At 41.0% G+C, this 25,305-nt stretch overlaps 1 protein-coding gene across 8 annotated transcripts in view; it reads right to left on the bottom strand.

The window, feature by feature from the left end:
• Positions 1 to 25,305, bottom strand: part of tbc1d22a (TBC1 domain family, member 22a) — a 534,956-nt gene that overhangs the window by 141,988 nt on the left and 367,663 nt on the right. For 2 of the 8 annotated variants that reach the window (XR_010977650.1, XR_010977651.1), the window contains one exon: positions 5,568 to 5,676. The exons of the other annotated variants lie outside the window; for them this stretch is intronic. The gene's annotated coding sequence lies outside the window, so the exon portion shown is untranslated. The remainder of the gene's footprint in view (positions 1 to 5,567; positions 5,677 to 25,305) is intronic. 8 annotated transcript variants of the gene reach the window in all.

Here is a 25,305-nt window from a genome sequence, read left to right as displayed (position 1 = left end):
TCTCTAATGCTTCAAATGCATCATCACCCCTGAACTCTCTGTCTATTTCTCTTAAAACTTTTTGTTTGAATCCCTTGAGTTCAGCTTCAGCCCTAGCCAAAGACAGGACGATCTCCTTTGTGATTGTTAAATTATTCCTCCTTAACCACATCACCACGCTCCTCCATCAACTCTCCTTCATTGGCCAACTCTGTGAAACTGTTCTCACATATTTATTTTTTTTTAATTTATAGATACAGCACTGAAACAGGCCCTTCGGCCCACCAAGTCTGTGCCGACCAACAACCACCCATTTATACTAACCCTACAGTAATCCCATATTCCCTATCACCTACCTACACTAGGGGCAATTTATAATGGCCAATTTACCTATCAACCTGCAAGTCTTTGGATGTGGGAGGAAACCGGAGCATCCGGAGAAAACCCATGCAGACATGGGGAGAACTTGCAAACTCCGCACAGGCAGTACCCAGAATCGAACCCGGGTCCCTGGAGCTGTGAGGCTGCGGTGCTAACCACAGCGCAGACACTGTTCACAACATTCTGCCTGATGGAGCCAATACATCTCTAATAGCTTTGATTCTCACTCCTGCACAAGAACCTTCACAGTTCCCCAGGGATCCATCTTTAGTTTTCTCTTGTGCATCTGTTCTTGTTTCCCATTTCCTTGCACTTAGCATCGAAAATTCTGAAATTTCTCCACAGCCCTAGATAGCCTGTTTTCTGCAACTTTGGCCAGCCTTTTTGGTCCCCTAATTCTATGCTTTTTTCATCCTTCTCATCGTTTGCCCTAACATTTGGCAGAACAGCCTTCAGCCATTTTGACCCTTCTCTCTGAAGTCCTTTCGCTAAAGCCTTCTGTCGCCATCTTAAGAAACCTTCTCAAAACCCATATCATTAACTTCTCTCAATTCTTTTACCATGGTTCAGTATCTGTCTTTACTCTAATTTAAGCTAACCTTCTTTTGTCTTCCCCTCTGTGAAGTGCCTTTGAGTCAGTCGTTCTCTACACTAAAGGTGGAAAATAAATGCCAGGTGTTGCATTGTTCTTGGTTTCCTATTTTAACTAACCCATTTACATCTCGGGTCGACTTGGAAACGTATCTTACTGAGGAAGAGCCTTAACTTATCAAGTCATTCCTTATAATTCTTGATTCCGACATCAGATATCAGCCTCACTGCTGTCCTTTGTACTACATCTAGTATTCATAAATTACTAAAGCCAGAATTGTATCAAATACTCCAGGCACTGCCCAAACAAAACATTGTGCAGCTGCAGCAGGACCTCTGAGAACTCGAACTCAACTGATTTACGATTTACTATGTTTATTGACACGTCATACCATTTAGATATGGTCGATGACATTTCAACTGACACCCCAAGTGCGACTCAACTTCGGCAAGTTCCATCCTATCAATGCAATACACACCTTCTATTTTTATTTCTAATCTCCAATACTTGACATTTGTCTTTATTGAATTTAATTTGCCACAGTTCAATCCAAGTGACAACACGGTTGCCTGGTCACACCCAAAGTGTTGGCTGGCTCCCATATTAGGCCTGACATACGTTAACTGCAAACTCAACTTACATTGAGACTGCAATTCTGGATTATTTCTGTGTACCAGGAAAGGGGTGAGCCCACTCGGCCCTCATTCAGTATCTACTCCGTTGTGTCCTGGCTCTCCTTATGACAACCATGTGATTCCTTTTTTTTGTGGAATGTCGGCATCTCTAGCTAGGCCAGCATTTATTGCCCACCCCTTGAACTGACTGGCTTGCTAGGCCATTTCAACGGGCATTTAAGAGTCAACTACATCGCTGTGGGTCTGGAGTCACATGTAGGCCAGACCAGGTAAGGACAGCAGATTTCCTTCCCGAAAGGACATTAGTGAACCAGATGGGTTTTTGCAATAATCGACAATGGTTGCATGGTCACCATTAGACTAGCTTTTAATTCCAGATTTATTAATTAAATTCAAATTTCACCATCTGCTGTGGTGGGATTCAAACCCATGTCCCCAGAGCTCTGGATTACTAGTCTAGTGACATTACCACTATGCCACCACCTCCCTGTGCCAGTTAGTAATTTATGTCCATGTCGTATTCTTGATAGCAGACAATAATGTCACACCACATAGAGAGACGACAAGCAGAAGTTTACAAGTACAATTGATTTAGTTGACAATAATTTACAGTCTGTTTCCCCTTGTTTTGTAGCTACCGACTTTTTTGTTAGTATTTTTCTGTTCACTTGATATTTGTACCAATCTATAGATCACACCTCAATTCTTCTCGTTCTTTAAAAAAATTTCTCTTTTGACGCCAGTGACAGACCACACTACCTTATGTGATATTTAAAACCTTGCAGCAATTGCTTCTCTCCATGGCTTTGTGCAGCAATATTGCACTTTCTGATCTGCAATGGGGAGTCAATGAAGCAATAGCCTAAGAAGTAACACTGCCTTTTTGGAATTCACTGACTCCGAGCTGTTCAGGCTTTCCCATGATTTGTAACCAGTGGGCAGTCACTAGATTGCCAGAGTATTGATTCTATTGTCAGGGGATCATTCTACTTCATAGAATCATTTGCTTGAGAGAATGAAATCAATCTGAACTAAGCTGATCTCTCAAGTGAAGTTCACAATAATAAATATTAATTTTATTTAAAAAGGTACAGTAATTTTGCCAGCTTTCATTTTACTTTCAAGATCTGGCCATCAAGCCAGTCCAAATTGAATTCTCAACTTTATCAGAAAATCATGAGCAACTTTTAAAAGAAATTGTGTCCTGTAAAGTACATTGTGGATCAGTATACAGACTTAGCACTGGATCCAACAGCTTTTTCCGTCTATCTGCAAGCATTTTTTCCCTGTTGAAACTGGAAGGATTGTACCAGAAACATTGTGAAAAGGTACATAATCTTCAATGATATGGTGTGAAAACCTTATTTTTGCTGAAGTTGTTACTGACAGCCTATTTAAATCATCACTAATATTTGTCGCGAAAATGAGCTGTTCTTTTTCTGGCCATGCTTTGATGTTTACAGAATATAATACTGAAGTTGCAGCATCATTGAACAATCCACTTCCCCCTGTTCAGCAGCAGTTTTGTGATGTGTTCTTAACTGACTGCAGAGATGAGGTTGGATCTTTCAGTACTGATAAGGCACAAGAGGATTTATCTTTATAGGCTATATAGCACATTGTAGCCAGAATGAAGCACGTTGTTAACTCTAATTTGTTGAATAATAACAAATTTGATCATTAACAATAAAGCATCTTATACACGGATATTCAGCAAAGCAGATTGCCAAGAGTCTTAAGCAACAATTGAAGAGATATGAATCCCTTAACAAAAAAGCAACCTAATTTACCCAATCATTCCACAAAATGAGATTGATCGATTAGTTTATTTTATGGTCTACCTAACACATAATTATCAGCCATCGGATCCAAGCATTTTACACAAGTTGTTTGCTGGCAATCCAAGCCAGGCTTAGGCTTGTATCCTTCCTCCAGGGAGAACAATACCTAATCTCACTTTTAGTCAAGCCCCTGGAAGTTAATAGCATTCATCAGTGATCTTCTTGTTAGTCTTAGCCATGGCCCTAATACTGGATTACAATCAGTTCTTTTATTCTGTTTATTACATCAGTCTGCATTTGAACAGCATGGATTCAATAGTCTTGTTAAGATATGGAGTCACACTGGTGGAATAGCAATGAGTTTCACCTCATAACGTGTTGGGTACCAATGAAAGCACTGGCTCCTGCAGATGAATACTTGAAAAAACCGGCTGGTTTGATAAGTAATAGCTTTGGGACTGGAATGAAGATCACTGAATAGAAGATTAAAATGAAGTAAAATTTAAACTGATAGGTGGTGGTATGGTTAAAATAAATCTCAATGAAAAGGCATTGCAATAATAATGAGAATTTGGGTAAATGTGGCAAAAATATAAACTGTACATTTACATAATGCTCTATCTGAACTAAAATTATTCTGAAATCAAAAAACTTTGCCTCTCGTTTTACAGTAACTACCTGATCGGGTCAATGCCGCATGCTTTATCCAATGTGCCATACACAATTATTCAAATTATTTTGAAGCTACAAGTTATTTTGGTTCTGATTCAGTAAACTAACATCCTTCACAGGTATTTATTGCAGATTTACTGGTCAGAGCTTCTAAGCAGGTCAGCTTTATAATGTAATTTTTGAGCACTGCAAAAAAAAACTGTTGCCCAAATATTTCTAATACATTTAAATTAAATGATGTTTAGTGGGTTCATAATTATTGTATTATAAATCTGTCATTTATAAACTACAGTAAATTAGAGCTGTTCCTAGTTACCCAGTAAGTTAATAAGAGAACGCTATAATTTTAAAAGCAGTAATTATCTGCAGTTTTACACGACTGAACAAAACTTTGGATCAGTTTCCCTGAGGAAAGTGGTCACTTAAATTACAGCTAAAAACAAACAAGAGAAAATAGATAATCACAGTTAAGCATATAATCCAAAAACATAGCAGGATTATGTTTACATCAGTGTTACACCATTGTCAAATCATAACATGCACTATCTGATGTCTCCCTTTTGAAAGCGAACCAAGAATATACTGTAATGAGTTGTGTGATATGGGGTATTGGGGGTATAGTAATAACCATTCTGATAAAAGATAGTTAATTATAACTGAGATCTAATGTACCCAATAAACAAAGAAGAGAATTAAAAAAAAGTTGTTGGTATAGCTGACATGCTTACACGTGACAAAACACTGAAAGGCTTTGGGCCGAGACAGCAGAAGGGGATGACCGCCAGTAGTGCAGCAATTAAAATAAGGAACGTGCGAGGGGTCAGAATTGGAGGAGAGCAGAAAACCCAAAGGTTTGCAAGGGCTGGAGGAGATAGGGAGGAGTGAGGCCATGGAGGGATCTGAAAAGGAGTATGAGAATTTTAAAACTGAGGCTTTGCCAGATTTGGAACCAATTTAGGTCAGCAAACACTGGGATGAACTGGAGTTACGTATATGTGGACAGCAGTCAATAGAAAAGCAGAAAGACCAAATGGGGAATGAGGAGGCCAAAATAACCCTAAAATTGAGACAAAGTTATAACTAGAATTTATCCTTTATTTTGGTATTTCAATTGGTAAGAAGACTACATAAAAAACTCCAGATGGCAACCACGGATTCAAACAGCTTTGTAAAATGTAAATGGAAACCTTAATGGATCATTAACGAATGATTGCGATAGAAATGTTGAGTAACAGTAAAATATGGATACATTGCATTAATTCTTCCCAAAATCTTGACAAAGGCTATGGACAAGTTCCAGATTCAGTCCAAGTGGTTTTGGAATTAATAATGTCTGTACAGGTGAGCAAAAAAACGTTCTATAATGACACTCAAGGAATCAGATTCTCATGGTTACCTGGAGCAGGTGGGCTGTACCCTATAATTCTCAAAATAATGCAGGAGCTAAGTTGGTAAGGATCTGCATCATTTTTTAAGAGCTTCATAAACATAGGATTATATATGAGGATTGAAGGAAGTAAATGTTACCTGCAAATTTTTTTTTAAAGCATGATTGAGGAATAATAGATCAGTTCGTCTGTCATCAATCTTGGGGTAAATGCTTGATAGCATTTTACTGGAGGCCATCAGTATTCATCTAAAGAGGGAAGAGGTCATAAGGAATCTAGTCAGCAAAGATTTAGAAGCATAGCTCATTCCTCACAAGTCCACTGGAATTTTATGAGGAACCAGGTTTATTAGTGGACAAGGGTGATCCAGCAAATATAATTTACTTGGATATTTAAAGGATGATTAAGGCTTACAAAATTAACAGAAATGAGCTGGCAGAATTGGAAATTGGCTTATGAACAGAAAACAAGGTTGATGAGAACTGGGCAAAGTTCTGTCTCAAATTAGCAAAACTACACAGGGTAATTTTCTAGATGCCCTATAATTTACACAATTAGACCTTTAGCAATGTAAGAGTTGCTGATTATGCCAAGTGATGTGGCCACGTGACCAGCATAAGAAAGAGCAAAAGCATTCATAGAAATTTGGATAAACAAAGTGGATTTGGCCTAAAAATGGCTAATGGATGTGTACGTGACTACGTTGCAAAGATAAATTAGACTGAAACATAAATACTTCTACAAATTAAGAGAGAATAACTCCCAAGAGAAAAGAACCACCAGAATCAGCTCAAGGCTACAATAGCTGCTGTTAAAGTAACTAAAATGTTAGTTGAAAAGGAGACATTGGATAACTGTGGTGGCAATAACAGTCTTTTTTTTAAAAAGTTATGTTGGTACACAGAATAAATCAAAGACTCCACAGAGACATTAAAGGACACTGGAGGGCAACTACTAGTAGACCCCTAGGTCATGAGTTTACTGGTCTTCACTCCAGTAGCTGATGCTCAGCTAATATGAATACAATGTACAGCTAGAACTTCAATTGAGAATATCCAAGTGGATGCATAAAATAAAGGATCTCAATCATGATAGGGCTGCAAAACCTGATGGCATTCACCACAGGGTGTCTAATTAAATGCGAGGTGTGTTAAGTCAGCCACTGGCTTATATATTTATCAGCTCACTGGAAGTAAGGACTTTTCTCATGGATTGGAGATATAAACAAAGAGTCAGATCCAGGAAATTAACTAACCTCATATCCCATTAACTGAACTTCAGTTAATGAAAAGTTGTGAGAAGGAATCAGTGAAGATATCCAGTATGACCATCTGTACAGAGTAAGTGTTATTAGACACAACATGGACTTTGTAAAGAAAGACATGCTTCACCAACTGGTTGAGGAAGTTACCAGGTTGGTTGATGAAGGAAGCCCTGTTGACATCATTTGGTTGCATTTTGAGAAAACTTTTGACAGGGTGCTGCACACTAAATTACTTTATAAGGAAGAGTTCCATGGGATAAGAGGGAAAAGCCTGGCATGGATAGGATTCTTGCAGGTAGGGGGGTTGTTATTAATGTAAGTGGTTCTGCACATAGACGGGTCACTAGTCGAGGCCTGCAGGAGTCCATTATGGGACTTTTGCTCTTCGCAATCCAGATTAATCATCTAGATTAAAGTGTTGCGGGTACTGTCACATCTTATGTGACGGTGGCAAAGGTAAACTTTCCCTTCTCAACCCATCTGCAGCCTTTGACACAGTTGACCACACCATTCTCCTCCAACACGTCTCCATTGTTGTGCAGCTGGGAGGGACTGCTCTCACCTGGTTCCATTCTTATCTAATCATTTCCAGAGAATCATTTTCAATGGCTTGTCATCCTGCTCCCACACTGTTATTTCTGGAGTCCCCCAAGGATCTATGCTTAGCCCCCTTCTATTTCTCATCTTCATGCTGCCCCTTGGTGACATCATCCGAAAGCACATTAGTTCTCACATGTACGCTGACAACACCTAGCTCACTATCACCTCTCTCAACTCTTACACTGTTGCTCAATTACCAGACTCCTTATCTGACATCCACTACTGGATGAGCAGAAATTTCCTCCAATAAAATATTGGGAAGATTGAAGTCATTGTTTTCGATCACCGCTCCGAACTCTGTCCCCTAGCTACTGACTCCATCCCTCTCCCTGGCAGCAGTCTGAGGTTAAACCAATCTATTCGCAACCTTGATGTTACATTTGACCCCGAGATGAGCTTCCGACCACATATTCGCACCATCACTAAGACAGCCTATTTCTACCTCCTTATCATCGCCCAACTTTTCTCCTGTCTTAGATCATCTGCTGCTGAAACCCCCATTCATGCCTTAATTACCTCCAGACTTGACTATTCCAATGCACTCCTCGCTGGTCTCCCACATTCTATCCTCTGTTAACTTGAGGTCATCTAAAACTCTACTGCCCATGTCTTAACTCGCCTCACAGCTTCAGCGACCTGGGTTCGGTTCTGGGTACTGCCTGTGCGGAGTTTGCAAGTTCTCCCTGTGACCGCGTGGGTTTCCGCCAGGTGCTCCGGTTTCCTCCCACAGCCAAAGACTTGCAGGTTGATAGGTAAATTGGCCATTGTAAATTGCCCCTAGTGTAGGTAGGTGGTAGGAAAATTGAGGGAAGGTGGGGATGTGGTAGGGAATATGGGATTAATGTAGGATTAGTATAAATGGGTGGTTGATGGTCGGCACACACTCAGTGGGCCGAAGGGCCCGTTTCAGTGCTGTATCTCTCCATGACTAAGTCCTGTTCCCCTATCAACCCTGTGCTCGCTGACTTAGATTGGCTCCCAGTCAAGCAAATTCTTGATTTAAAAATTCTCATCCTTGTTTTCAAATCCCTCCAATGACCTCAACCCTCCCTATTTCTGTAAACCTTCTCCAGCCCCACAATCCTGAGATATCAATGCTCATCTAATTCTGACCTTTTGAACATCTGATTTTAATCATTCCACCATTGGTGGCCATGCCTTTTATTGCCTTGGCTCTAAGCTTTGGAATACTCTCTGCCCTTCTACCTCCCTTTCCTCCTCTAAGACACTCCTTACGATTTTGGTCATCTGACCTAATATCTCATGTGGCTCAGTGTCATATTTTCTTTTATAATGCTCCTGTGAAGTGCCTTGGGACATTTTATTATGATACAGGCTAAACGAAAATATAAGTTGTTGCTGTACACCATGTGCAGAATTGAAGTATGATGAGTAGGAAAGAAATTTAGATGTCTCTGAAGGTGCCCAGCCAGTGCAGCAAGGCTATTGCTGAGGCAAATAGAGTACTAGGATAGATAGCAAGGATAATTCAGTAAAAAAAACTATCGTTTACTTGTACTAGATGCTGCTAGAAGTCATGTGGAACAGTGGCTGTTAGCGGGAATGAATCTAGAAGAATCACTCGACACTCAGGTCTGCTCCAATGTCAAACAGTTTATTTAGCTACGCCAGCGGGGGGCAGGTCACTGGGATGTCCAGATGCCTCTCCACTGAACAAAGGAAAATCATCCATACTTATACATTTTCAAACAGTTACTCAGCCCATCCCGGCCGGACAAGGTCCAATCACAATGATTATCGATTATATACATTGATTATTAGAGCCAATAGAAGCGGTTACTAGGCATAGAGGGGCTGTATGACCGGCTCATACACAGATAGGGGATTACTCATGATGTTTTCCATACCCCCTTATCTTCACCTCGTTACCAGCCCATACACAGATAGGGGACTACTCATGATGTTTTCACCTCGTTACAGGCTAGCACCTTTGTCAGCATTCCACAAGGGTGTCTGCTTTTCATTTTAATTAGCCTTTTGTTTGAGATTGGATTACTCAACTCCTGTGGAATGTGGTCAAGTTAACTGAGCCCCATGGTGCTTTGCAACCTCCTCACTGTTCACTAATATTATATGTTACTCAAATAATATTTAAACAGTATGATATTTACGGCAGGTGCCTCTGCGCTTGGGAATACCCCACAACAATGGCCAATTTTGGTCCACTGGATCTCAATCATGATAGCCCCTAGAAAATGAACCCAAGCTTAGTTATTGTGGTAAGCATAGAGTGCTTTGGGATAATTTAATTGTAACATTTAAAATGATGCATGGACTGGATTGTCTCTGTGGAAAACCTACAAGATGGGTTAGGGACAACAATGGGTCACTCTTCTGAGTTACAAAATAGAACTAGGTTAGATATCAGGGTGTTTTTTCCTTTATGGAGGGGGTTGCTGATGCTTGAACAAGTTGCTGGCTCATGGTGAGTGTAGATTCGCAACAACACTTGGAAAAAAGGAACAGGGAAAGTTCTGCACTGTGGCTAATATCACTGTGAACACAGCATAGATGAGACTTGGAGCTGCATCTCATGGTCACTGTGATCTCCTAGAATTTATCCTGATCACCTTCGGGGGTTGGAGACAATTTGGTAGACTTTCCCTCCCCACCACATAATTGGCCTTGTTTTTTTTTTAAAAAGCTTTATTTTTGCCTCTTCCAGGGGGATTAAAAAAATACATGAGGGAGGGAAGATTGAGAGTGGTTATGTTTTGTTGCGTCGTGAGCATTTGGGACAGGATTAATGGGATAGACTCTCTTTTCCTATCTTTTTGTATGTGTATTCTTATGTAACTTTATGTTAATGAGCACTGGCAAAGGAAGTGTGAAAACGTAACTATACAATGGGTGATGGTCCCCTGAAAAATTAAATCAAGCATGGAGTGACATCTGATTAATATGAAGCTCTTACCAACAAGGGTAATCAAGTACGGAGATGCATCTCGAGAGCATTTGATTACAAGCAGAGCTTGTAGTGGGCGGCACAGTGGCACAGTGGTTAGCACCGCAGCCTCACAGCTCCAGGAACCCGGGCTCGATTCCGGGTACTGCCTGTGTGGAGTTTGCAAATTCTCCCTGTGTCTGCGTGGGTTTTCTCCGGGTGCTCCGGTTTCCTCCCATAAGCCAAAAGACTTGCAGGTGGATAGGTAAATTGGCCATTATAAATTGTCACTAGTATAGGTAGATGGTAGGGAAATATAGGGACAGGTGGGGATGTTTGGTAGGAATATGGGATTAGTGTAGGATTAGTATAAATGGGTGGTTGATGTTCGGCACAGACTCGGTGGGCCGAAGGGCCTGTTTCAGTGCTGTATCTCTAATCTAATCTACTGTAAAAATCACAGCCATGTTTTTAACATGTAAATCATCAAATTTGGTTGCTTATCATAGCAACCATCTGGTAGTGCTGTTCTGGGGGACTCAAACTATGCTTGCTCCATGCTGTGGACAGGAATTCTTAATCATGCAATAGTTGTGTGCACTTGAGAGAAAATGTGTAACTACTAACCAGGAATTACCAACATGGAAAAAAATCATCTGCTTGCGCACTGTTACAATTAGGTCAAAGCGTACATCCTGGATACATATATGATTTGGGAATTTTAAGGCACTGGTACCAGGTTACCTAAGTTAATCAATCACAGAAAATAATACTACATCTCACAAATAAGTGATGGATTCCACCTATTAAGTGATGCTCATTTTCTGAAAATATCTTTCAAATCCACCTTCATGAAGCAGTTGTAAAGTAGCTGCCAACAGAACTAGATTGCTGAGACATAGCAGTAATAGCATTCATTTGGAAATTGTTTCTCAGACATTCAAATTGCTGTTGTACTGAGCTGCAAACAAACTTGACCCATATTTGAGCAGTGTCATGATTATGCTGACAGTCCTACACTTATAGTAAACTGCAAAATGTTACTAAGCACTTTACAGAGTGAGATTTACCATTTTTCAACACAAAAGTGTGGGGTGCTGCTTTTCGTCATCACTCAAAATAGACAAATCTCTAAGACCCGATAGTTCCACCCCACAGTATCAAAAATGCCTACAAATGTATTGATCATAATTTTTCGAAACTCTCCACTATCAGAAATTGTGCTTTTGGATTGCAAATGCAGACTTGATTAATTAAAGGAGAGAGGGAGGAGGAGGGAGAGAGAGAAACCAGTGCCGGATTTTTAAAGCCCGCTGGGGCAGGAAGTGGGTGTGCGTGCAATTTGAAGATCACGTTCTCAGAGGTCGGCACCGGGTCCAACCCCCTCCGGAACGCGAAGCGATTTTTAAAGGGATGCTGGGAGGGAGGGAATAGCAAGCCCGCACACCTCCAACTAATGGCCTGTTGAGCTCATTAACAGGCTTGCCTGCAGGAGTTTGAGATTTTTAATAGAAGGGCAAAGGGGAAAACACCATGTCTGGACACAGCAGGGTACAGAAGACGTGAACAATATGTAGGGCCATGAGGGCTGATTAACATAATACAGACATCTAAAATAAAGCACAGTTGCTCTAAAAGTGCCACAGCTTCAGCAATGGTGACTAAGTCTTGGTTTTCTCAGTGGTCAGACGTGAGCCTGCTGGCATCACTTGGGCAACTGGGGTTGGCAGAAGGCCTGGTGAACAGAAAAAGCCCAGCTGAAGGAGTTCAGATGGGAACAGGCTACTCTGATATTGGACAGAACAACCAGGATGAGCTTCAGTAGATGCAAACTCCTGGACAGGAGGCAGCCAGAAGAGCAGCAGGGGGATGCAAGGGGAAGAAGATGCTACCCAAGACATCGGGTCTATCGCCCAACTGTCAGCTACCCGCAAATGACAGAGCGCCAGTGCCGTTGGAGGCTGTGCCTATTCAGGCAGACGGTCTCGGACATTTGTGCTCTGATCCACAATGACCTGAGGCCTCACGGTCCCCATGGCAGTCCCTTACCTGCAGCGGTCAAGGTCACCATCGCCCTGAATTTCCATGCAACCAGGTTGTTCCCGGGATCAGCTGTGGACCTAGGTTACATCTGGCAGTCAGCAGCACATTGTGTCATCAGACAGATAATGGTTGAAAAATTCAGGAGGATGGGAAACTACACCCACTTTGGTACAATGGGCCTGCACAGGCACAGAGGACATTGCCGCCATCGACCGATTCCCTCAGGCTTCCACTCCCTCAACGTCCAATTGAATTGCAACCACAACACTTTCTATATGTGTACGCACGCTTTCCTGGCAGCTGCCATGACTCCTTCATCCTCCGCCAGTCGAGACTGCCTCAGATCTTCACTCCAACACCCAAAAGTGCCTGGATCGATTCTAGGCGACGAGGGAAATCCCTTGAATAGATGGCTACTGACACCTGACTATGGAAGCCCCAGACATAGGCAACAACCAATGCCACCTACTCAGCAGAACACTGGGCTTCTGAAGATGCGATTCCGGTGCCTAGACTAGTCAGGTGGTACCTTCCAATACCCACCTGCAAGTGTTTCGGTCATTGTGGTGGTCTGCTGCACTCTCCATAACATGGCATTCCAGAGAGATGTGGACCTTAAGGATTGAGGGGCCTGAAATGACATCTCATCGGGGAGGAGCAAGAATGGGAGGTGAGAAATCAGGAGGAATTGGAAGTGGAGGGAGATGATGCTGAACAGAGAGATGCTGCGGCTGTATCAAATGGTCTCCTCCTGCCACCCTCTAGGAAGAGGATCTCCCTTCTCTCCCTTATGGCCTTCAGCATTAGATCCAGGTTGGCATCGATGAAGTGAAGGTCTACCCTACCCTGCCTCTTGTGCCAGGTCTCCAGCTCTCCTGTGGCATCTCGCTTCCCTCTGGCACTGAGGAGGGCACATCTCTGCCTAAGGACAACCAGCAGCCTCAGATGGCTGCCGTGGGGTATCTAAATGAGTCCCACGATTGATCTGACCACCTCCATCCCTGGCCCCACTGACTCTATGTGGACAGGAAACCCATCGCCATACCAATTAAGGGCTCAACCATTACAAAATCTGAACCTGGATCAGTTTCCCAATGGAGGCGGGTTTCTAACCCAAAACCAGACCCGGCTCCTGACGAAAATCCAGCCCCAGATATCTACAGACTTGTCAATGTAACATCAGCTGTGGGGATGTTACTGGAATCTATCAGAGACAGAGTGATGAGCACTTGGACAAGTATGAGCTGAACAAAGATAGCGAGCATAGATTTTTTGTGACTAGGTTACCAGCATGGTAAACAGCGACATATCTATGAATCTAGTCTGCATGGACTTCCAAAATGTATTTGATAAGGTTCTGGACAAGAAATCACTCTAATGCGGTTGATGCTTACGGATACACGATGCACCCACACGAGCATGTATACATGATACACCCATGCAAATAAAGACAGAAAAGAGAAGAAAAATAAAGTGGAAAGGTTTGAGGCAATATCTGAAGAATTGTTGTTATGGTTCATCTAGCTCACTGTACAGTCTTTGTAGGTAGATCTTGCTTTTCGTTGGGGTCCAGTATTCTTCTTACACCTTGTTCACTGCAGGAGACTTTTCTCTCTTGGGGGTGTTTTCAGTGGATTTTTGGAATTCCGTGAGAGGAATGGGAGCAGACAGACAGAAGAGGTCTGCCCCAGTCCAGCAGCATTGTTTTTTTCCGGCTCTCTGTTCAAAACTGTAAAATTCGGAAAACCCCAGGTTTCCAAGCAGGTTAGTCATCTGACCAACTGGTCAGACCATGTCTTGGCACTGTGTATTTTGTGTGTCATGGATTAGTCCTTTGTCTACAAACATTCGGTTAATATGCAAAAATATCTTTCCAGCCAGGGGCCTGGCAACCCCTTGTAACAGGCCTTTTCTTCCCAGCAACAATTTGAAATTTAATGTCTATGGGGCAAAATTAATATGCCTTATTCTTGGTAGGTGGGAGCCTGCACGACACCTCCACACCCAGTGGAATGAAATGTGCTTTGAAAAAAGCGCATTTCATTAAAAAGGTTGAGAGAACAATATAAGATACAGAAAAACATGTATTTCTCTGATGAAGGGTCACTGACCTGAAACGTTAACTCTGCTTCTCTCTCCACAGATGCTGCCAGACCTGCTGAGTATTTCCAGCATTTCTTGTTTTTATTTCATGCATTTCTCTCATTCATTTCCATTCATTCAAAAATCCTAAAGCTTCTTAAAATTGCCTGTCTTTTCTTGGTGCCAGTGCTGCTTTAATTGCCGTCTTTTTGGCATCCCATTAACATGTGGTTCTTTGAGGAGATTTTTCTTCAGTTTGTCCATTGCCATTACTGCTTCGAGTCTTTGTTCCTGTTGAGTTCTGCCGGGGGTGGGGGAAGGGAGTTAGTTTTAATTAGCCCTAAATTGGAATTTTTTCCAAGAAAGTCAGTAGTGGGCAGGTCTATCTTGCACTTTCTTTCAGTGCTTTCCTGAGTCATGCAAAGGCTTTTGACTTCAGGGGATGGGGGGGGGGGGGGTGTTTCCCTTTTTCCCTGACTGTGGGGGAAGATTCTTTGTTAATCGCCCCTTCGTTCGCTGGGACGCTTCTGCCTGCAGGTATATGTGCAGACCCTACTGCACTCCCCTGTGACACTTTGACTAGGTCAGGCATCACCCTCATGGTTTCTCTGCCCCCTAGAGGTCTTTCTTAAGTGCTGTTAGCAACTCAGGTGGGGTGCTTCAAATGTCTGCCTTGACATAGGAGGATGTGGGGTCGAACTTTTCACATTTTTTGGGGTTGGCTGACCGGACAATAGGGATTTTCATCCGGGATTCCTCCCAGACTTCCTTTAACCTGCCCTCTTGGTTACTCTTTTCCCCTTCCCCTTCTAAACTTTTGCTAGCTCACTGTAGAGTCCTTGATTGTAGGTAGATCTTGCTTTTCATTGGGGCCCAGTATTCTTCTTAAACCTTGTTCACTGTTCTCTTGTGGTTCATATGTCTTCAGTGGGTTTATGGAGTTCCGTGAGAAAGAGATAGGAGCAGGAAGACAGGAGAGGAGGTCCGTTTCAGTCCAGGGGCATTCTGCTTTTTGTCGGCTCTCAGTTCAAAACTGTACAATTCAGAAAACTCCAGGTTGCCAAACAGGTTAGTCATCTGACTAACTGATCTGACCATGTCTTGGCTCTGCGTATGTCAGAGAATGGTCCTTTGTCTACAAACACTGCCTGTTAATATGCAAAAATGTCTTTCCAGCCAGGGGCCTGGCAACCCCTTATAATAGGCCTTCTCTTACGAAATTTGATGCCCATGCGGCAAAATTCATATGCTTCATTCTTGGCAGGTGGGGGCCTGCATGACATAAACATATATCTTAAAGTAATAAATCCTATTCTGGGCGCTGCCATTTCTGCATCTGCATATGTCCAGGTTCCACATCAAGTCCAAAGCCCAGGCTACTGTGTGCAATTCTTCTGGGAATAAAGTTAATCAGTTCCCTTCCAGGCTGAAAGTGATTAAAATGCTATTGTTTCAAGAGCAAGGTCAGAATGCCTGAGACAAAAGAAGCCAACATGTGGCAAAAACCAACAATGGCAAAGCAAGATTTTAATTTCTTTTCAAGAGTATTCCATAGAGGTATGTCAGTCAGTAAAAAGAAACTTTAATATTTTGCAACCAATGTAACAGCTACAATTTGACCAAGTTATCAAATAATGTTTGAATATGAATAGTTGCATATTGATATGATGTAGATGATCAAAGTAAGCTGTGTCTGCCTAACTCTATGCAAGACCAAGAAACTCTACAATGGAAAAGTAAGAATGCTGTGGATAACAAATTTAGCATTTCATTAAAAAAAACAGCAGTAAATTATTCATAAAGAGTGAATTCAATCAGTGCATGGCATGGACAAGACAAGGCTAACATTTTTGCACAATGAGAAAAAGGAAATGTATCAAAGACTCTACACTACTTTCACTGGTGCAAGACTAAACCAGGTTTACAGTAAATCAGAAATATTATTGGTGAAATTCCATCCAGCTTAACACAAGTTTAAGAAGTGTTTTATAACAGAATTTGATATTCATGTCAGATACAATATAAAAATGAAAAATATAAACAAAATATGGTAACAATCGGGCAAACTTACATTTCTGCAGCCTGACATATTTAATTGTTCTCTTCACAGGTGCAGACTTAAGTGCTGTGTGTTTTGAACATTTTCTGCTTTTGTTTCTGATTTGATATTTGCAGTTTTTTTTTTAAAAATGTGAAATATTGTACCAAGCATTTGCAAGAAATGGCCCAATACAAAGTTAAAATACTACACATCTCAGCATGTACGCAAATTATATGAAATAAACAGGAATTTATTCCTCAGGCAACGATTGAAATTATCTCCATTATGTTATGAACACGCTTCTGTACTTTTTTGTTAGTTTTTTTTTTAAGGACTCGTGTATTTTAGAATTATAGACATTGTTTTATTTGGGAAAACTGAAAAGGATTCCATGGAATTTTTCCACCGGGGTCATCATGAGGTCTTTTGGACTTGGTTTGTCAACAACCCTGACTGGATGTCACCTGTCCTCAGGTAATTACCCAGCAGGGGCATTTTGAGTTGGGGCAGATGATTACAAAGAAGTGACAGGTCAAGATTTATAGGGGTCAGGAGGCTTGACTCGAGATATTGTCTTTGGTTTCACTTTGGACAGTCAGTTGGGGTTTGGACAGTATTCTGAAAGGAGGAACTAATCTGCCAAAGAAAAAAAAAGTTCAGCCTTTCTCCATTGCTTTGAAAAGCCTGCCAGCTTTTCCATCTCTGCGAAGCTCTTGGAAGCGAGTGTAAGAAATAAAAAAATTGATGCTACATTGCTCCTGAAAAGCCTGCCAGAAATACGTTGCCGCTTTTCTCTGGAAAGCCTGCCGAAATGATCCTCAACGTTGCCAGAAAAGAACTGTTCTAGGAAGATCCCAGAGACAGCTGTCTACGCGTATTTGGGATGCCAAACCAAAAAGGGACAACTGACATCTTTCCATATCTTTTTTCTTCAAGAATTAGCAAGTATTTGGCCAATGTAGTCTTCTGTTGTCTTTTTTTTGTAACAGAGCTCTAAAAGAAATATTCTTTTCCCCAGTTAACTGGTGTGTGTGTGTGTGTGTGTGTGTGTGTGTGTGTGAGAGACAGAGAGAGAGAGAGGGGGCTATGGTAAAAAGGGAACTTTCAGATTTCAATCCATGTGTTAATGCTTTGCTTCGTTACTGATCAAGTCTTGTTTGATAATAAACTGATAATTTTGTTGTTTATTACAGAAACCTGGTTGGTGTATTTTATTCTGGGAGAAAAAAATATAGTCTACGATTGACCGTATCAGTAACTGGGTAAACATTTAAATATATGTTGTGACCTGTGACGACGTGGAACTAGAAAAAACAATGCACTCCTCCCGCCTCGGTCGTAACAATTATTAACATCTGGGATTGCTGGTACTTACTTTCATGCATTATGATGTAATTAAAGAGGATCAAGCAGAATTTAACCATATATGTATATATTTATCAAATCAGTACATCCTGACACCTGCCCTCACCCGTGAGTCTGCGCCCCATTAGCAAATTTCACATCAAGTCAACATTTGTTACTGTGATACTTATAGACGATGCTATAACAGGTCTTCACCAACTGCCCCCAGCAGCAACTACACCTTCACTTGTACCCGCTGTGGGAGAATCTGCGAGTCACGGATAGGCCTGACTAGCCACCAGCGGGCCTGCAGCAACTGATGACTACAACCTTCCCAAAATCTTCATCTGCAAAGAAATGTCAAGAGCACCAACTTAGTGCACTTGTATTTCTGTAATGTTGTGCTGTCATAAAACCCCCTGTAATTCATTGACGATTCAAAGTTAAGTTTGAGTCTGCTGGCAGTTGCACTCACTGGTCTCTGGGGCCATTTAAGACCTCAGGCTTGCTTCTTGTAGCTGTACCCCCATCCGGGCTTCCAGCAACCTGCCGTCCTTACTTGTCAAGGCCATCAATAGGTTTACCTGTCCTTCCGAAATGTATGTGATGTCAGCCTTGATTCAGAGGTAGCACTCTTGCCTGTGTCAGAAGGTTGTGGTTCAAATCCCACTTTAGAGCCTTCAGCGCAAATTCTAAGCTAACGCTCCACTGCCGCACTGAGGGAAAGCAGGACTGTCAGAGATGCCATCTTTTGGATAACACATTAAACTGAAACCCTGACTACTTGTTGGGATGCAAATATAAGATTCCATGGTACTGTTCATAGAAGAGCAGGGAAGCTCTAATCAACTGTGCATTCCACCCTCTAAATCGCACTGGTCTCCAAAACTTCAACTGGAATCACACATTTTTCAGGCATGCCGTCTGATAAGCTCCCTCTTCCCCCCACTTCCCAATCTCAATGCTCAGTAAGGATCAACTCCAGTCTCACCACTGATTATCACAATGTATGTTTCTACAAAAGAAAAAATGGTTCAAGAAGCCAGTATCTGAATTCTATACCATTGATGGAGTCCAATTTCTGAGAAACAGTAGAGTTTGTTTTTGTGACTGTCATTTTAACATTTAGAAGTAGGTTACTGCTTCTGCACGTATCATTCAGAGTGGTTAGAAGTCACAGTTCCTGTCAGGATATTGAATAAATCTTTCATCCTTTCATGAATGCTTTTTGCAGCACTCATCTTTGAGTCTGTTCCCCATTAGGGATAGCCAATTTTGATAATCAGTTATAACTGCAATCCCACAACACAAGTTCAGATTCACCAATCATTTCTGACCTCAAATTAGAATGCATTCATGCCACAGCAGCAGCAACTGGTCTCTAAGCCATCACCAAAAGTTCCAAGTTATCAATTATTTCTGTCAGATTAATTTTATAGAATATACTTTCAGTTAATACCTGACTGGTTTTAAAAGATGAATAACCTTCTTACCTGAAGCATGTGACATTAAACCTTTTATGGTTTGGATCTGAATGAGATTTATTGACGACCTGCTCCTGGTTTTGTTTTTATCTGCCTGCCATCTTGGTACATAGCCTGACGACACACTATGCTTTAGACTTATAATGTTGTTCTGTTAAAATATTTTACTAAGTTAGAGCTTCCAGGTTGCTAGCTAGCTTATTTTCTCTTTTTAACCTACAATTTAGTAGGTGTATAAAGCATTCAATATCTCTAATTCAAGCATTTCTGAAGAAATTAAACATAAACCACGAATTACAGCAAGTAAGCATTTTTTTTTTAAAGTACAAATCAAATTAGTGACAGTATAATATGCTATATATTATTATTCATTTAATTAGTCAGAGATCCTGCTTTACTAAATAAACAAGTAGATTGAGTTGTTGGAGTTCCAATCTCTCAATGGACAAAAACCAATCACCTCAAATAAATCCTTATTTGATGGGTGATCCGAATTAGTCTTCGGATAGAACTTATAAACCAACCTAAATTTTAAATCAACTTCAAAAATAAATGCACATTTATTGCTGTTTGTTAGCTCATGTTTCCTGATAGCTTTACAGTAATATTCAATTTATTCTGCCTATACACACTAATTTTACACTAGGCATACTTGCCCAGACAGCACTTTGATAAATCATGAAATTCCTACACAGTTTGGGGGGGGGGGGGGGGGGATTAATTATGATCTTGTGATTGTTAAGCAAAGTAAGATCAAAGTCAACTCTATACTGATGTGTTTTATATGTAGATCAAGTTTATCAAAGTGTACATATTACTGTATCTTAAGTTTTTAATGGAAGATTTTCAAGTTCAAAATATCACTGGAATGATTACTTAACATTTTCCAGCAATAAAATGACCCACTTTAAGCAAAGTTCTAAACCTTAATTATTTTTCTCTAAAATAAAAATGTAGCTAATTGTCCACTAAACCAGTGCATTAAGAGATGCCTATTACTCTGTTTTGGTGCTCAGAGGAGGGATGTTAGTGCCGGGAATTTAAGACTCATCATTACTATAATGCACCCTTAAGTCAAGCATAACAGACTAAATGCTTCTACTCCAGTCTGTTATCCCCATCTTGACAAGTCTGCACTCTATTGCACTAAAACCAAAAAGTGCTGGAAATACTCAGGTCTGGCAGCATCTCTATTGTACCACAATAACATTTTCATTTCCACACTGGCTATCTATCGGGTTTCTGAGAGTGACAGTGCCACATTGCTGCTGAATTTCAGGTAGTTGTTGTGGATTTGTAACCATTAGGTACTGGGCTGAGACTGACCAGTGCATTTCATTTAGGACCTTATGTCTGTCATAAAAAAAAAGGATTTGTCTGCATCAGACTCAAACCCAAATCCCATAGTTGAAAAAGCAGTCGATGAACTCTAGTGACCTCCAGTCGTCTATGATGAAAATGGTTACCCGGAGAAATGGTGGTCCCGGTCATCTTTAAGGAGAAGCACATGAATGGGATGCACCCTCATTTTTAGCAGTTATACTGTATCTAGACATGGCCTTTAACTGCTAGAATGAAAATATTTGTTTTTGAAGATAAGTTTTGTTTGGTTTACTTACAACCTACTAGTTGAGAGCCTACAACATTTCTCTCTCCAGATGCTGAGAACTGATGAGTATTTCCAGCATTTTCCACTTTTATTGCAAGTTTCCAGCAGCATTTTGCTTTTGTATATCTGCACAGTTGTAATTATAGGTAGCTTCTGTATTTAGCAAGTGGCTCTTTGAAACAGAAACTGAGTTAATCATGAAGAACAGTACCACATTCCATGTAAATAATAAAAAGCAACACATACAATATGGACTCTCTTTTAAAATGGTGCTAACAAGAAATTTAGAAAATGGCAAACACTGGTGCTGAATTTACACGACACTCAACAGCCAGGAAATTAGCAAAAAGAAACTTTAAAAAGAACACAATACTTGTGACTTCAAAATACACCCAAGAATAACAACCCAGATTTACCTTGATATAGCATCCCAGCCAACATGTCCTGACAGTTTTTTTTCCTGGCATTTCAACTAATGGGACTGAACTAGACTGTCAGTTTTGTCAGAGGCCATATGCATTCTGCTTTTAGACTGGATTTAAAAATGGTTGACATTACTGGTTATATTCAACTACGTAATCAAGAAGCTCTATGGCAGCGAGGCCTCGGCAACATGTCAGCCAAGAGCGACGTCTCAACTCATTCCATCTTCGCTGCCTCCGGAGAATCCTTGGCATCAGGTGGCACGACCGTATCTCCAATGCAGAAGTCCTCGAGGCGGCCAACATCCCCAGGATATACACCCTACTGAGCCAGCGGCGCTTGAGGTGGCTCGGCCATGTGAGCCGCATGGAAGATGGCAGGATCCCCAAGGACACATCGTACAGTGAGCTCGTCACTGGTATCAGACCCACCGGCCGTCCTTGTCTCCGCTTTAAAGACATCTGCAAACGCGACATGAAGTCCTGTGACATTGAACACAAGCCGTGGGAGTCAGTTGCCAGTAATCACCAGAGCTGGCAGACAGCCATAAAGGCGGGGATAAAGAACGGTGAGTCGAAGAGACTTAACAGTTGGGAGGAAAAAAGACAGAAGTGCAAGGGGAGAGCCAACTGTGTAACAGCCCTGACAACCAATTTCATCTGCAGCGCCTGTGGAAGAGTCTGTCACTCTAGAATTGGCCTTTATAGCCACACAAGGCGCTGCTCCACAAACCACTGACCACCTCTAGGCGTTACCCATTGTCTCTCGAGACAAGGAGGCCAAAAAAGCAGAATCAAGAACAAAATAATGCTGAATAAATGGAAGCAAAATGCACTGTTAACAAAAAAGACATCAGGTTGCAAAGTAGGAGTAAACCATTTTGCAACAATCTAAATGGAGATCTTAATGACAGGTGTATGGGATCAAGAAATTTTAATGGAGGTGTTATGAAATAAGCTTCTCAGACATAATTCCAATGCAAGGCAAAAGTGGCAAAACAAATAGGAAAACTGAGAAAATTAATCATTGGCCACAGAATTGGGCAAGTGGACTAAAGCAAAGTTAGTCAACAACTCAAATTATTTTATTTATTTTATTTATTTTTATTTATTTAAGATACAGCACTGAAACAGGCCCTTCGGCCCACCGAGTCTGTGCCGACCAACAACCACCCATTTATACTAACCCTACAGTAATCTCATATTCCCTACCACCTACCTAAACTAGGGGCAATTTACAACGGCCAATTTACCTATCACCTGCAAGTCTTTGGCTGTAGGAGGAAACCGGAGCACCCGGCGAAAACCCATGCGGTCACAGGGAGAACTTGCAAACTCCACACAGGCAGTACCCAGAATCGAACCCAGGTCCCTGGAGCTGTGAGGCTGCGGTGCTAACCACTGCGCCACCCACAAATTTATTTCCAGATAAAGACAGTGGGGAAGAATGATAGCTGGACCCAAAATAGAGCAGCTACCAGGAAATTTGCAAGCAATATACTTTCAACATCTTTTAAATGGGGAGGAGAGGGAAGGGGGTGGGAAGATCTGGACAATTCCGAAGGACAGACTGAAACAGATAGATGTGAGCAGCACAGAGCCATGAGACAACTTTACAAGCAGCACATTGTCTAGACAGCAAAACCAGATAAACAGAAAAGGTTTGTCCGGGGGGATGTTACATCAACAAGGGACTTATGGAGTTGAGCATGAGACAGTTGACATGCTAAATAACTACTTTTTGGAGGGATCTTTGTAAACTAGAGAGGTCAACAACATCGAAAACAGATCTTGTGTGCTCTGGTACCTAAACATGTGTGAAATGGTGGTTTCAAATTGGCTGAAAGCATTGGGATGGATCAATACTACTTCAGAATAATGAATGAGACATGGGAAACTTGTGAAGCGCTAACAGAAATCATCTGAAAGTGGGGCTAAATATATGTGATACCATTAATGTGCACATGGATGGCATCTTTTGCAGAGAAGTAAAATGCATTTCATTTCAAGATACTAAAGTGATATTATAGCTTAGAATAGAAGTTGATGCATAAGCTAAATAAACTCATTTTTAATATGCAACAAGGAATGAATTAGTTGAAGCATTTATATAATGTACATTTGATTTTAAAACAGTTTTCAAAATTTTTGCATACAAGCTGTTCAAACATGGTGTAAATTAATTTCTTGAGCAAACAGTCGCCTTGTAAAAATGGCATTCTTTCTCTTTGGTTTATAAGATATTTGACTAAAACAAACATGAATACTAAGATTATTTGGAAAAAATGGCAACGCTTGACAGTCTGAGAAAGCTGAATTTTTATGTTGAAGGTAATGGATAATTTTCTGACCTTGCACGCCTGGTGGGCAATATTACAGTGAATAAACAATTCCTTCAGGGTAATAATTTAGACTGCTTTTTCTGCAATATCCTAAGAAAAAGTTAAGTTTGCACTTTATTTTGTTTCGATCGTCTATTTTGCTACTTATGCAAATAGTTTCCTTGGCTTTTCATCCTCAACTGTTATTCACTGATCCAGTGATTGATGTGAATCCTTGTTAGGAGTTAATCAGCACTTTTAAATTGAGTAATTTTTAAAATGCCTATATTACGTTAAAAGCCTCCTTTACAATTTACATTTCTCATTTTGGTAATAAGATTTTAAACAAATATTGGGAGAAATTTCTTTTTTTGTTGGTATCTTCTGCTGACTGTAGAGCTTATTGAATTTTTTTTATAAGTCTTTGGCCATCATGGTGGAGTTTTCACTCAGCCCAACTGGTCTATGCTGGTTTATACTCCACAAGAGCCTCTTCCCACTCTAATTATTCCCTCTATTACTTTCTCCCTCATATATGCATCAAGACTTCATTTAAATGCATCAATGTCAGCTTCAACCTCTCAATGTGGTAGCGAGTTCCACATTCTCACCATTCTGTGTGTGAAGAAATTGTTCATAAATTCTTTATTTGGTTATCTTATACTTATGCCCCTTTGTGCTGGATACATCCAAGTGGAAACAGTATCTTCACATTCACACTATAGAATTCCTTCATAATTTGAAAGACCTCAATCAAGTCTGCTTCTACTCTTCTCTGAGCAGAGAAAGAGCTCCAGCTTGCTCAATCTTTCCTCTCAGTCGTATCCTTCCAATTCTGTAATATCCTTCGAAATTTTTTCTGCACTTTCTCCAGTGCTTCAATATCCTTTCTGCAGTACCGACACCAGAAATGCACACTGTATTACAAGTGTGGTCTAACCAATATATAAAACCTAAAACCTTGAACGCATATATGCACATGTCAGGATCACAACTGGAAAAAATATTCTTATGAAAGCTTATTGCAAAATAACATTTGTTCAAGCGCAAGCAAAGGTATAGTAAAACCTGAAAAATGTCAAATTGATTTCTTCAAAACTCAAGTTTCTGTAGAGGAGCATTTTGGGAACAGTGAACATCATTCCGTAAGTTTTAAGGTACTTGTAGATAAGGATAAGAGTAGTCCTCGGGTGAAGGTGCTAAATTGGGGGAAGGCTAATTATAACAATATTAGGCAGGAGCTGAAGAATTTAAATTGGGGGCAGCTGTTTGAGGGTAAAGCAACACCTGACATGTGGGAGTCTTTCAAACATCAGTTGATTAGAATCCAGGACCGGCATGTTCCTGTGAGGAAGAAGAATAAGTTTGGCAAGTTTCGGGAACCTTGGATAACAAGGGATATAGTGAGCCTAGTCAAAAATAAAAAGGAAGCATTCGTAATGGCTAAAAGGCTGGGAACGGACGAAGCCCTTGAGGAATATAAAGAAAGTAGGAAGGAACTTAAGCAAGGAGTCAGGAGTGCTAAAAGGGGTCATGAAAAGTCAGGAGAACCCCAAAGCTTTTTATACGTATATAAAGAGCAAGAGGATAACCAGGGAAAGGGTTGGCCCACTCAAGGACAGAAGAGGGAATCTATGTGTAGAGTCAGAGGAAATGGGCGAGGTACTAAATGAGTACTTTGCATCAGTACTCACCAAAGAGAAGGACTTGGTGGATGATGAGCCCAGGGAAGGGAGTGTAGATAGTCTGGGTCATGTCGTTA

This window comes from Heterodontus francisci, chromosome 27, assembly GCF_036365525.1.
Source record: "Heterodontus francisci isolate sHetFra1 chromosome 27, sHetFra1.hap1, whole genome shotgun sequence".
Taxonomy (NCBI): Eukaryota; Metazoa; Chordata; class Chondrichthyes; order Heterodontiformes; family Heterodontidae; genus Heterodontus; species Heterodontus francisci.
The sequence above is the reverse complement of the archived record's forward strand: the minus strand, read 5'-3'. Positions and strand labels throughout refer to the sequence as shown.